The sequence below is a fragment of the Triturus cristatus genome, chromosome 2_1, assembly GCF_964204655.1.
Source record: "Triturus cristatus chromosome 2_1, aTriCri1.1, whole genome shotgun sequence".
Classification (NCBI taxonomy): Eukaryota; Metazoa; Chordata; class Amphibia; order Caudata; family Salamandridae; genus Triturus; species Triturus cristatus.
This window is the reverse complement of record NC_140581.1, coordinates 1,196,734,614-1,196,745,229: the sequence shown is the minus strand read 5'-3', so window position 1 is coordinate 1,196,745,229 and position 10,616 is coordinate 1,196,734,614. Positions and strand designations below refer to the sequence as shown.

The 10,616-nt window shown below is 38.5% G+C and overlaps 2 long non-coding RNA genes across 3 annotated transcripts; both read right to left on the bottom strand.

Moving 5' to 3' along the window:
* Positions 1 to 305: 305 nt before the first annotated feature.
* LOC146866620 (uncharacterized) lies at positions 306 to 2,272 on the bottom strand. Of its 2 annotated transcripts, none has more exons than XR_014976824.1 (4): positions 2,148 to 2,272; positions 1,867 to 2,019; positions 1,666 to 1,760; positions 306 to 549 (listed from the first exon to the last, which is right to left on the bottom strand). It is a non-coding gene; the product is annotated as an uncharacterized LOC146866620 (long non-coding RNA). The 2 variants fall into 2 exon arrangements; XR_014976823.1 differs by lacking the exon at positions 306 to 549 and adding an exon at positions 837 to 902.
* Positions 2,273 to 6,901: 4,629 nt separating this feature from the next.
* On the bottom strand, positions 6,902 to 8,444 carry LOC146866619 (uncharacterized). The gene is made up of 3 exons (XR_014976822.1): positions 8,355 to 8,444; positions 7,517 to 7,591; positions 6,902 to 7,238 (listed from the first exon to the last, which is right to left on the bottom strand). It is a non-coding gene; the product is annotated as an uncharacterized LOC146866619 (long non-coding RNA).
* Between the last annotated feature and the right edge of the window lie 2,172 nt (positions 8,445 to 10,616).

The window sequence follows — 10,616 nt, the reverse complement described above, 5'->3', positions numbered from 1 at the left end:
GGTTAAGGTCTTAATTCGTACTCTGGCCTAATGGTTAAGGTCTTAAACTCTTACTCTGGCCTCATGGTTAAGGTCTTGACTCTTACTCTGGCCTAATGGTTCAGGTCTTAACTCTTACTTTGGCCTAATGGTTAAGGTCTTAATTCTTACTCTGGCCTAATGTTTAAGGTCTTAACTCTTACTCTGGGCTAATGGTTAAGGTCTTAACTCTTACTCTGGCCTAATGGTTAAGGTCTTAAACTCATATTCTGGCCTAATGGTTAAGGTCTAGACCATTATACAAATAACAAAACATATATACCACATGTAGACACACAATAAAAGACAATAAATCTGCAACAATACACAGTTAAAAATCATGGGTTGTAGATTGTGACCATAGGACCAACGCCTACGCGCGTTTCGGAGCTCAAGGATGATCTTAACAGGCTCCTTCTTCAGGGCATGTAACTGTGGTCTTTCAGAAGAGAAAAACAGCTTCAAGAACTAGTTTGATGTCCAGTACTCCTATATAGCAGTTAAACAAAAATATTTTTTACAGCCGTTGGTCTGTGGGTATAAAGAATCACAATGAGTGATTGAGAATTTTATTTAATTTAACTAACTTTACATTTATTTAAGGCTAAAATGGAGCAGGAGTCATAGAAAGAGAAAAGGATAAAGACCACTATTTGTGTCCGTGTTGATGTAAACACCCAAAGACAGAGGTTGATGTGTATAATTTTAATAATAGTCCCAAATCACCTAGACTTAGAAAGAATGAAACTATAGGATAGAAGGACAAAACCTTTTAGAAAGATGAGTGATGAATGATAATGTCAACATACTTGTCAATGGCAGACTCTTATATACAGGTGAACCCATTACGGGATTTCATAAATCTTTAGTTTTGGTATTTTACACTATAAGGGGAAGAAAACAGTAACTAAAGTTAATGATGACGGCATGATACACTACCAGAAAACTACCAAGTAGTGCTCGCCAAGCGAGTACAATGCATAGAACAACTAAGGTTAAGCTTTTCATTCTATACTGGGGGCTGTTTTCAAATAAGTTCTGTGTCTTCTATGGGGAATATTATTATATTTAATAGCCTCTCCAGATAGTCAGAGATTTATAATTCCTATCTGGTGCCAATGTTATCTCTCGCGGTGGTACGGTTTGATCTATTTCGTCACTTATCAGGTTCGTGATAAATGGGATTTGGGGGAGAAAGGGGAACTGTCTGATAACTTCCTATGTGGTCTCTGGGATATTAGGGAAGATATTTATTCTTAATTAGGTATTGAGAGTGCAGTTAAATTTATTACGCCATTGAGAACACATGACCATCCGTCATCTAGATGGTAAAATGGTTGCTGGTTAAATGTATATTAGAAAAAGACTATAGTTGTCTTTCATGATGTCATATCGACCACCTCGATGTATCAGTTAGAACTGAATATATAAAGAAGGTGTATTATCAGTGGTCAGGAAATTTATTCAAATGCCCTGTGTATATCTAAACGAACCAAAGTGGTCTCGTTGAGTGGTAAAGTGCTAGTGTGGAATTATGGACTTAAAAAATACACAAGGTTCGATTTTTGTCAGGATAATGGGGGTGCGAGTCCTAGATGGTTATATAAATGAATGCACAGTTTAATTAAGGGCAAGCAGACTGGTTACCTGTTCTCTTTCTTAGTGAAGTCTTTACGGAAGACTAAAAGTCTCAAGCATGATTCTGGTAAGTCACTTAACGATTCAGACTCGAAAACGTCAATCTAAAATGAAATTAATAATGAAATTGACTCAAATGACGGAATGATGGTTATACTGACATTTCTTTAGAAACAACCAAAAACGATACTGCTAAGTTATGCTTCTTACCGAGCAGTGGGGCCGACACTTGTCAGGGATTACCACGTACTTGTTTAGGATCAGGGTCTGGTATTTAGACTTGTTGGTTCGTCCATAAGATGACGAGAGTTCGCTGAGCGTACCAGATTTTTAGGTATAATTATTAGTGCTCAAACAAAACTTCTGCAAGGGAATGGTATAAAGTTTAAAGATAAATACTAAAGTAAACCTACAGACGTTTATTCTCGTCTTTTACACGGATTTAACAAAAATGTGGGGATAGTACTACTGGGGCTGCATGTTACTCTTACCGTTCTGTTCAGCTGAGGTTCGGGAAGGATACCATGACTTGCGCTCTTCGTGGTTAGCGAGTGGAACCCGGCGTTTCCCTTATAAGGAAAGCCAGGAAGTGAAGATTAGATCATAGGCACTGAAAAGGGACTACAAATGGGACGGGAACGCGGCCCGACAGTGCATTCTCAATTGTAGATGCAGTACTGCAGATAGTCAGTGTCGGCGGACATCTTGGAAATGTACTGAAGATCTTTATGTATGTACATCGGAACCCAAACACAGTTTTTCTTCCTTGTTTGATATTAGTCAAAGACAAATTTAAAATTCAAAGGTGAAAGTTGTTTGGTCAAGGGACCAATATAGAGATGGGCAAAGAATTTTTGAGGGTCGAGTGACTAAAAAATGAATGAAGGTAAGGAAGACAAAGAGGCTGAAACATAGCCTTAGGATTTGTTTACCCATTCATGGAACCGAAAAACATATCCATGAAAGATTCTTGATGATGACTATGGTGCGCACAAGGGATATTAAAGCCTCATGATGGAGTATTACCCTGTGATGTATTTATGTGAATGGGGGCACGTGGTGAGTGACAGGAGTATGGATGAGGTGGTAGGGGTGTAATATAGACCTACAATACCAAGATGTATTTAAGGCAAACCTCTCAAGATGAAAAAATGTGTCATTTCTTATAATAACTTTACCAAAACTGGTTTCTGTGATTAAATATTATCCCCTCTATTTACACTTAGTGGGACCGACAGTATTCTCATGTATTTATATTTATCCTTTGGAGAAGTTTGTTAATATCTAGGGGGCATATATCTAGACCGCTTACCTTTAGCGTCTAATCGCATCTACCTCAAGGCTGAAAATGTGGAATTGAATCAATAGGTTTATTAGGGGGTACATATAGTGTGATAGTTAGGACCAAAGAATAGAGCAGAATTTGATATACTTCCATCTGTCCTCATGTGGTAGTACCAACAGTGCAATTATATAATTGCATTTTCCCAGGGCAGATGTTCGTTAAGGCCTTTTTCTTGTGTCTTGAGGACATATATCCAAAATACTTCCCTTTTGCGTCTGATGGCATCCACATTAAGATTGTTGGGGGGATGTATGTGTTCCAAAATGAGCCACCTTAGTTCAGAGATGCTGTGGTTTTTCTCAGTCCAATGGGCCACCAAAGGTGCTCCTTCACGTTTGTTAAGTATTGCTGACTTGTGTTCGCTGAAGCGTACACGGAACTCTCTGCTGGTTTCTCCAACGTATCCTTTGTCACAGGGACAGAGGATAAGATAAACTACATGTCGAGTGCGACAGTTAGTCATTTCTTTAAACCTGTATTTCTGTTTGTCCCAGATCAATTCATCAGTCACCATGGCAAATTGGCACGCGTGGCAACTCCCACATTTGTGGGTACCACTAATAGGCTTATTTCCGGTGATGGATTTTTGTACAAATAAGTTAGTAGTGGGTACTTTGGATTTAACCAAAGAGTTCCTTAAGTTTTTATTGCGTCTGAATGCAAAGATCGGCATCAAGAGGTTCTTTTTGGTATAGTCCATATTTAGAATATGCCATTCTTTATTGATGACTTGTCGGATTTTGTGATCAATGTTGGAATGAGTCGTAACGCAAACCAATTTCTCATCGGTTTTAGGTTCTTTAGGTTGCAGCAATATGGTTCTGTCGTGATATTTAGCTCTTTTGTAAGCATCTTTGATGAGTCTTTGGGGATATCCTCTACTTGCAAACTTTAGTTTGAGTTCCTCAGCATGTATATCATAATTGGTTATAGTCGTACAGTTCCTGCGTAGCCTTAAAAATTGGCTAAAAGGGATGTTGTCCTTTTGGCTGCGGGGATGAAAGCTGGAATACTGGAGAAGAGTGTTTTTAGCAGTCGGCTTAGTGTACAAACTAACTTCAATTTTAGCATCAATAATTTGTATCCAAATGTCTAGGAATTCTATTTTGGATTTGCTAATATTGGGGCTAAATTTGAGGTGAACATCGCATAAGTTGATCCATGCCATGAATTCATGCAGTTGTTCTTCCGGACCTCTCCATATAAAAAAGATGTCGTCAATAAAGCGATACCAGTTTTTTATGTTTTCGCTAAATGGGGCTATCTCATTGAAAATAAACTTATTTTCAAACTCACCCATATATAAATTCGCTACATTGGGTGCACAGGCAGCGCCCATGCTTACTCCAATTATCTGTTTGAAGATTTGTCCATTAAATTCAAAATAGTTTTCTTTTAGTACGACTGCTAGACATTCTAGTAGGAATAATCGATCAACCATGATGTTATTTTTCTCCAGAGTGTGTTTAACCGCTTCTAGGGCCCCTAGCTGTGGAATATTAGTGTATAAGGCTTCGATGTCCATAGACACTAGAAAATCTGTATGGATATTAAACTGTGTGCCTTCAATTTCCCTAATAAGGTGTCCCGTGTCTTTTATGTGCCCTTTGAGGTTAGATACCAGCGGTTGTAAGATTTTGTCCACATATATAGACAGGGGTTCAGTCAAAGACCCAATTGTGGACACGATGGGTCTGAACGGAGGGCTGGAAGTATTTTTATGAATTTTAGGTACTCCGTATAGAATGGGTATTCGGTGATATTCTACGTTGAGGTAGTTGAATTCTTGCATGCATAGAGACCCCCTATCAAATGCTCTTTGGGTGATCTCTAGGATGTCCCTCTTGATCCTTAGTTCTGGATATGATCTGCATTTGTTATAGTGTTCGGGAATAGCTAGCATAGCCTCCATTTGTTGTATATATGCTGGGCTATCCATAACTATAATACCTCCACCCTTATCTGCGGGTTTGATGGTTAACTCAGTGTTATTAGCCAGTTGTTTAAACACTTGGTATTCCGGATAATTCAGGTTATAGTCCGGTTTAGGGACAAAGGAAAGAAGTTTCTGGACTTTAGCAGTGACCGCCTTTTCAAAAACTCCCACTTCTGGGCCAACTTGGTCCAGGGTGGGTGTGAAAATGGATTTAGGTCTGAGTCCTGTAGAGTTGTCATTAGTCTGAATGGGATTGTCCTCAAAGAATCTTTTAAGTCGGATTTTACGAAAGAATGATTGAATATCTGTCATCAACTTAAACCGATCAAGGTAGGTAGTCGGGATAAACGTGAGTCCTCGGGATAACAGGTCGATGGCAGTTGTGTCTAGTTTAGTCTTCGAGAGGTTAAATATCGGTATGGTTTTGCTATCTCCGGTGATGTTATTTTCAGGGGTATTTTTTATCCCTATAGAGAGACAATCTTTAGAGGTACTGGGTAAAAGACCTGGGTTGTAGTGAGGTGATATTTCTGTGATGTTTTCTGGGGTATTTTTGATCCCTATAGAGAGACAATCTTTAGAGGTACTGGGTAAAGGGCCTACGTTGTAGTAAGGCGATACTTCTGTGATGCTATAATTATCAAAGTTGGTGTCTATTCTCTCCAATATTGGTTCCTTCTGGTTTGAAGGAATTGGGGGGTGTTCTCTGATTGTTGGTAAGATCCCCTTTCGGAATTCCGATACCGAGTTCTCGTTTGGCCTCGTCTGTTGCCTAAAAAATGGGCATTCCTTCTAGGGCCTTGATAGTTGGCCCTTCTTTGTCCATAGTTGTCAAAAGAATTGGGTCCACTATCCGTATCTGATCCAGAAGTATCTGAGAATCTAGTTACCTTTTTATTGGACCAATATTGACGATCATTAGAGAAAGGTTGATCTATTTGATTTCTATAGTATTCAGGTGCTAGATACGGATAAACTCTTTGCTCACTGAAATATCTGATGTCCTTCTTAAGTTTCTCTGTCTTTTTCTTTATTAGATATTCACAGAAGGAATTCATCTCGCCATTGATTTCTTCTAGTTTGTTTTTGGCTTCTTCCAATGAGTTATTTTTCTTTAAGTTTTCTTCCATCTCAGCTATTTCTTTTAGTAAGTCTTCCACTACCTCTCTTGCTGTTTCTATAATGAGTATCATTAAGTCTCTTGAACATCTGTTGGCTATGAGAGACCATTTCTCTAGAAACTTCCTCACCTCTACGAATAGACCCGGTATATTCCTTATGCGAAGTCCATTTGGAATCACTCCTGCTCTGAGGTACTCCAACATGAACTCCGCATGAGACTCAGTCCTTCTGGTTTTCTTTTTTAGGTTAAGTAATTTCAGCCAGTCATCATTAAAGTTATTCCCTGTGGTAAATTGTTTCTCTGTGGTGGAGCTACCACCCAGGAGTTTAGAAAAGTCCTCATCCGTGAACCCGAAGGTTTTGATCTTATCCATATTGAGTCTAATATTGTTCGTTAAAAATGTGAATGAGCCTTAGTGAGTGTAAGTTCTACACTCCTCCTATCAGAGAGTTGAAGTATATCCGAACAAGAGATTCAACCGTTTAGAGCCAAAATGCAAATAAGTGTAAAATTAAGAAGAAAAAGATAACTGAGAGTAGAATGCAGAGAAACTCAAAGCTCCAGAGAAAGTGAAGAACCCTCACAGCAACGTGCTGGGGAAATCAATAAGGTACAACAGAGGGACCCTGAGTACATTAATAAGTGAGGAAGGGCTCAGGGAAAATAACAATTGAAAAACAAAAACTTCCTACACTGTATCACTTAAGTTAAAGACAATATGTCCATACAATGAAATGATACCCACAGTGAACGGTATATAAAACTGTATTATTTCATTTATTAATTGCTTTTATCATTTTTTTATATATATATCATTTTTTTTGAACAATTTTTGTGTTGTAGTACATATAATGTGATTCACATCAAACTATAGAAGCACAATTTGTAATTAATTGTACAACCATTATACAAATAACAAAACATATATACCACATGTAGACACACAATAAAAGACAATAAATCTGCAACAATACACAGTTAAAAATCATGGGTTGTAGATTGTGACCATAGGACCAACGCCTACGCGCGTTTCGGAGCTCAAGGATGATCTTAACAGGCTCCTTCTTCAGGGCATGTAACTGTGGTCTTTCAGAAGAGAAAAACAGCTTCAAGAACTAGTTTGATGTCCAGTACTCCTATATAGCAGTTAAACAAAAATATTTTTTACAGCCGTTGGTCTGTGGGTATAAAGAATCACAATGAGTGATTGAGAATTTTATTTAATTTAACTAACTTTACATTTATTTAAGGCTAAAATGGAGCAGGAGTCATAGAAAGAGAAAAGGATAAAGACCACTATTTGTGTCCGTGTTGATGTAAACACCCAAAGACAGAGGTTGATGTGTATAATTTTAATAATAGTCCCAAATCACCTAGACTTAGAAAGAATGAAACTATAGGATAGAAGGACAAAACCTTTTAGAAAGATGAGTGATGAATGATAATGTCAACATACTTGCCAATGGCAGACTCTTATATACAGGTGAACCCATTACGGGATTTCATAAATCTTTAGTTTTGGTATTTTACACTATAAGGGGAAGAAAACAGTAACTAAAGTTAATGATGACGGCATGATACACTACCAGAAAACTACCAAGTAGTGCTCGCCAAGCGAGTACAATGCATAGAACAACTAAGGTTAAGCTTTTCATTCTATACTGGGGGCTGTTTTCAAATAAGTTCTGTGTCTTCTATGGGGAATATTATTATATTTAATAGCCTCTCCAGATAGTCAGAGATTTATAATTCCTATCTGGTGCCAATATTATCTCTCGCGGTGGTACGGTTTGATCTATTTCGTCACTTATCAGGTTCGTGATAAATGGGATTTGGGGGAGAAAGGGGAACTGTCTGATAACTTCCTATGTGGTCTCTGGGATATTAGGGAAGATATTTATTCTTAATTAGGTATTGAGAGTGCAGTTAAATTTATTACGCCATCGAGAACACATGACCATCCGTCATCTAGATGGTAAAATGGTTGCTGGTTAAATGTATATTAGAAAAAGACTATAGTTGTCTTTCATGATGTCATATCGACCACCTCGATGTATCAGTTAGAACTGAATATATAAAGAAGGTGTATTATCAGTGGTCAGGAAATTTATTCAAATGCCCTGTGTATATCTAAACGAACCAAAGTGGTCTCGTTGAGTGGTAAAGTGCTAGTGTGGAATTATGGACTTAAAAAATACACAAGGTTCGATTTTTGTCAGGATAATGGGGGTGCGAGTCCTAGATGGTTATATAAATGAATGCACAGTTTAATTAAGGGCAAGCAGACTGGTTACCTGTTCTCTTTCTTAGTGAAGTCTTTACGGAAGACTAAAAGTCTCAAGCATGATTCTGGTAAGTCACTTAACGATTCAGACTCGAAAACGTCAATCTAAAATGGTTAAAGTCTAGACTCTTGCTCTGGCCTAATGGTTAATGTCTTAATTCTTACTCTGGCCTAATGGTTAAGGTCTAGACTCTTACTCTGGTCTAATGGTTAAGGTCTTGACTCTTACTCTGGCTTAATGGTTAAGGTCTTAGACTCTTACTCTGACCTAATGGTTAAGGTCTTAGACTCTTACTCTGGCCTAATGGTTAAGGTCTTAACTCTTACTCTGGGCTAATGGTTAAGGTCTTAACTCTTAATCTGGGCTAATGGTTAATTTCTTAGATTCTTACTCTGGGATAATGGTTACGTTCTTATCTCTTACTCTGGCCTAATGGTTAAGGTTTTAACTATTACTCTGGCCTAATGGTACTCTGGCCTAATGGTTAATGTCTTAACTCTTACTCTGGCCTAATGGTTAAAGTCTAGGCTCTTATTCTGGCCTAATGGTTAAAGTCTTGACTCTTGCTCTGGCCTAATAGTTAAGGTCTTAGACTCTTACTCTGGCCTACTGATTAAGGTCTAGACTCTTTCTCTGGTCTAATGGTTAAGCTCTTAACTCTTACTCTGGCCTAATGGTTAATGTCTAGACTTTTATTCTGGCCTACTGGTTAAGGTCTTAACTCTTACACTTGCCTTATGGTTAAGGTCTTAACTCTTACTCTGGCCTACTGGTTAAGGTCTTGACTCTTACTCTGGCCTAATGGTTAAGGTCTTAGACTCACACTCTGGCCTAATGGTTAAGGTCTTAGACTCTTACTCTGGCCTAATGGTTAAGGTCTTAACTCTTACTCTGGACTAATGGTTAAGGTCTTAAACTCTTACTCTGGCCTAATGGTTAAGGTCTTGACTCTTACTCTGGCCTAATGGTTCAGGTCTTAACTCTTACTCTGGCCTAATGGTTAAGGTCTTAACTCTTACTCTGGCCTAATGGTTAAGGTCTTAGACTCTTACTCTGGCCTAACGGCTAAGGTCTTAGACTCTTATTCTGGCCTAATGGTTAAGGTTTTGACTCTTACTCTTGCCTAATGGTTAAGGTCTTAGACTCTTACTCTGTCTTACTGGTTAAGGTCTAGACTCTTACTCTGGCCTAATAGTTAAGGTCTTAACTCCTACTCTGGCCTAATGGTTAAGGTCTAGACTCTTACTCTGGCCTAATGGTTAAGGTTTTAACTCTTAGTCTGGCCTAATGGTTAAGGTCTTAGACTCTTACTCTGGCCTAATGGGTAAGGTCTTAACTCTTACTCTGGCATAATGATTAAGGTCTAGACTCTTACTCTGGCCTAATGGTTAAGGTCTTAACTCTTACTCTGGCCTAATCGTTAAGGTCTTAACTCTTACTCTGGCCTAATGATTAAGGTCTTAGACTCTTACTGAGGCCTAATGGTTAAAGTCTAGACTCTTGCTCTGGCCTAATGGTTAATGTCTTCATTCTTACTCTGGCCTAATGGTTAAGGTCTAGACTCTTACTCTGGTCTAATGGTTAAGGTCTTGACTCTTACTCTGGCTTAATGGTTAAGGTCTTAGACTCTTACTCTGACCTAATGGTTAAGGTCTTAGACTCTTACTCTGGCCTAATGGTTAAGGTCTTAACTCTTACTCTGGGCTAATGGTTAAGGTCTTAACTCTTAATCTGGGCTAATGGTTAATTTCTTAGATTCTTACTCTGGGATAATGGTTAAGTTCTTATCTCTTACTCTGGCCTAATGGTTAAGGTCTTAACTATTACTTTGGCCTATTGGTACTCTGGCCTAATGGTTAATGTCTTAACTCTTACTCTGGCCTAATGGTTAAAGTCTAGGCTCTTATTCTGGCCTAATGGTTAAAGTCTTGACTCTTGCTCTGGCCTAATGGTTAAGGTATTAGACTCTTACTCTGGCCTACTGGTTAAGGTCTAGACTCCTTCTCTGGTCTAATGGTTAAGCTCTTAACTCTTACTCTGGCCTAATGGTTAATGTCTAGACTTTTATTCTGGCCTACTGGTTAAGGTCTTAACTCTTACTCTTGCCTAATGGTTAAGGTCTAGACACTTACTCTGGCCTAATGGTTAAGGTCTTAACTCTTACTCTGGCCTAATGGTTAAGGTCTTAGACTCTTACTCTGGCCTACTGGTTAAGGTCTTAACTCTTACTCTGGCCTACTGGTTAAGGTCTTAACTCTTACTCTGACATAA